Source organism: Apium graveolens, chromosome 9 (assembly GCF_009905375.1).
Source record: "Apium graveolens cultivar Ventura chromosome 9, ASM990537v1, whole genome shotgun sequence".
In the NCBI taxonomy this organism is placed as follows: domain Eukaryota; kingdom Viridiplantae; phylum Streptophyta; class Magnoliopsida; order Apiales; family Apiaceae; genus Apium; species Apium graveolens.
In genome coordinates, this window is record NC_133655.1 from 104435860 (window position 1) to 104439464 (window position 3605).

Consider the following 3605-nt stretch of genomic DNA (forward strand, 5'->3'; position numbering starts at 1 on the left):
GGGTAGATTACTTCACGGGAAGGAAGCTAGAGATAAAATAGGACTGGGTAATGCTGATGAGAGAAGAGTAAACAATTCTACCTTAGATCCTACATCTCTTTCTGAACAAGGAGTAGGGACAACTCCAGAAAGACTAAATCAATTGGAGTCTGTACAAATGGTCTACCACTCAGTGCTAAAGGAAGATATCATGCTATATTTCATGACAGATTGGAGGGTATTCCAGATAAGAAAGGATGTTATTCGTTTGAAGTACTTTGAAGAATTGCAACATGTGCTATTTCTACTTCAAGTGAAGAACAGGTCAACAGATGGTGCTGCCAGTTACTTAAAATCTGATATTCAAAGATAGAAGAAACTTTACTCTGTAAAATCTGACAGACCATATTATCCTAAGTATAGAGCTCACAATGGAGAACTAGTTGAGATGAAGCCTAATACTGCCAAAATCACTACATTTTTTGGTATTAAGGGACTGGAATTTAATCTGGAGTCTGAAAAAGCTTATCTGATTAGACTGGATCAGGAAATAAAGAAAGCAAAGATTAATGATCTTAGGGCTGCTATCTTTCAGACAGGAGAAGATACAGCTGAACTTAAAGATGCAAAAAGGAGGATGCAGAATGAACTTGAATATGCTGAGAGGAGTTTGTTAAAGAACTATCTCAGAACAACTCCTGACATTCAAGAGATCACACACTGAAGCCAAGTAAAGGACTACAACTGTTAAATTTTGAAGGATATACAGGCTAAAGCTGATATCAGACTTTAAGGATGGTAAAAGCTACAAGGACTGTGAGTTGTAGTTATCTAGTCAAATTCTTATATGCATTTGTACTTAATATTTTTGACATCATCAAATATCTATTGAACTTGTATATTATGCTAATTTACAAGTTGGGGGAGATTGTTAGATATATTTGTGATGTCATGTCTAATAGTGATTTGTGTTTAATTTTCAGATCTTGACTAACAGGACAAATCAGGACTTAACTGGAAATCAGTACTTATACTGAAGTCAGAACTTAAGATATCAGAACTTAAGTTATCGGAACTTAAGATATCAGAAGATATTTATCAGAAGATAATATCAGGACTTAAAAAGACTTTTAGATAAGGAAGGACGGCTGATTGAAGGAAAGAAGATCAAGACTAAAACAAGAAGAAATATGCATGAAGAAGAATTCTATGAATAATAGAAGACTTGGAAGAAAAGATAACTAATTGATATATTTTAAGATACAGAATCATATTCGATATCAATTAGAAGATTATCTTGTAACTGTGTGTCTATATAAACACAGCATAGGGTTTACACTAGAAATGTTATCTTAATCGAGAATATTATTCATTGTAACCCTAGCAGCTCTCGTGATATTTGTTCATCACTGAGAGAGGACGGTTTCATTGCAATACTGTTTTATTAATAAGATTATTCTGTGTTATATACTTGTGTTCTTAATTCGATTTGATTGTAGTATACACTGTATTCAACCCCCTTCTACAGTGTGTGTGACCTAACAAAACATTCATTTAGATTATATTATAAAGCATCAACTGTGACCTAGTAGCTAGCTAGCATGATTCAGTATCAAAAAATCAAACAGTGAATTTTAGATTTTATATATGGAGAGAGGGAGAGAATGGGGAGAGATAAATAAAGAAAAGAAAGTAGAAGCTGACAGTTAATAGATTTTAGTAGAGACATGTAGAGAGATACTGTGTTTAAGAGAGAGAGAGAGAGAGAGAGATCTGATAATTAATGTAACTAAATAAATAATCTAAGGGGTGGATGGATGGATGCTGAAGCTAATCAATCAAACCAAAGACAAAAAGGGTGTGTAATGTATAAAAGTGAGTCTAACATAATACCTTTCTAGATCCAAATTTGCATTCCCATTTCCTTACACCATTTCCTTTGTATGTCTTCATGTGATTAATTGCAAAAATACCAGAGTCAATTCTGTTATCATCACTTCATCACTTCATTTCTAGGCATTCGATTGGAACTTTGCTTAATTGTGAGCTCCTTACTGGACTGATGTTCTTCATGTACTTGACAAAAAGATCTTTCAGAAAAAAAAACAAATATTTTAATTAGTACAGAAGATTTTACACAAATTAATATATTTTGGTCAAGAAATTTTACCAGGCTCTCTGGATATCCATCATAAGCATTAGTATTTCTGTCTTTATTTGTTATATTGTCAATGAGCTCTATCGATGGTCTTTTAAGATTTAAGCACATGAGATAATAATGAAAATTGTGAAAAAAATCTGCACATTAAAATGACATTAAGTTAAAATGTAGCTATAACATATAGTAAAGCTTTGCAAATATTAAGTAGTAAAAATAAGTTTTACCATATCAAGGTCTGTAATTTTTATGCTATGTTTTGCAAGCATCATGTCCAATCTAGCACGGAACCTGTTAAACTTGATAACATCCTCTCCTTCATTAATTTCATTTTCTGCCTGCTTTTTTTACTCAATGTCAACATCTGCAACCAAATACATTTTTTAGAAGCACAATTGGCATTATTGTTTAAAAATACCAAAATCTGTTTTAGCATTAAACATACAACACATAATTATTCAATAAAACATCGTATCATAATTTTCTTACTGTTATAAATGTGCTGCAGAAAAACCTATTTGGCGAATCAGCAGATCCGTATTTCCCATCTTGATTAAGTATTGATGCATAAGCATCGATGACACCACTGGCTATTCGATTATTTGTCCTTAAAGTCTCAAGCTGGTGTTTCATGCAAATTACATCCTCCCAGAAAAAGATTGGTTGCCTGCATAAAAAACATTAAATTTAATACAATGTACTTGGGGACTAAAATATGGTATAATTTTATTTAAATTTAGATATTTGATTTACATACATTGGGTTCCCTGTATCTGCATTTATCCAATTCCAGACCTCTTCTTCTGTTTTCGTTAGTCTTACCCTATCAATGTCAATAACCTGCTCTCTGAAAGGGGATTTATTGTATTCCCCTACCTTCTGCTCCCTCCTTGTCTTTCTTGGTCAAACAAGTTTTCCATTTCAAAATTTTTTGAACCCTCTCTAGGAGATCTAAAAAATCAACAATTTCACCACTAATTGTTAATTCTCCTAGGAAATCATCAATGTCATGTAATTTATTATAAGCTCTATCAAAATGAGGAAGTGATAAAATTTCAATTGTCCTCCAGTCATTCTCTGATAATTTCGGCCACTCTTGTTCAATTCTGTTTTATGCAAACAAAAACCTTTTTAATAAAACATACTAAAAAATATATGCAAAATGCATATTTAGTAAAACCATTATTTATATATTATATTTTTTATAGTAGTCCATTAAATTTTTTTGTCAAATATATTTAAGTATTATAATACCTTGCGTCAACACTTTGCGTTTCTGAGGGTTTAAATTGCTTCAAAAATTTGTCTTCAAACTCCTTCACCTTTGCATGATTTGGTACTATTTCATTTGCCATTAGTAAGGTGCTTCTGAATTTTGTGCTTGCCTCTTCCAATTCCTTAAAATCAATGTTCGACTGTGATAGAATTTCCTAAATCTATAGCCAAGTTAGCTCATTCGAGTAAATAT

The 3605-nt window shown here is 32.1% G+C and overlaps 1 long non-coding RNA gene across 1 annotated transcript; it reads right to left on the minus strand.

Annotated features, from left to right (window-relative positions):
* Positions 1-2194: 2194 nt before the first annotated feature.
* Positions 2195-2755, minus strand: LOC141684191 (uncharacterized). The gene is made up of 3 exons (XR_012560577.1): positions 2627-2755; positions 2365-2501; positions 2195-2277 (listed from the first exon to the last, which is right to left on the minus strand). It is a non-coding gene; the product is annotated as an uncharacterized LOC141684191 (long non-coding RNA).
* Between the last annotated feature and the right edge of the window lie 850 nt (positions 2756-3605).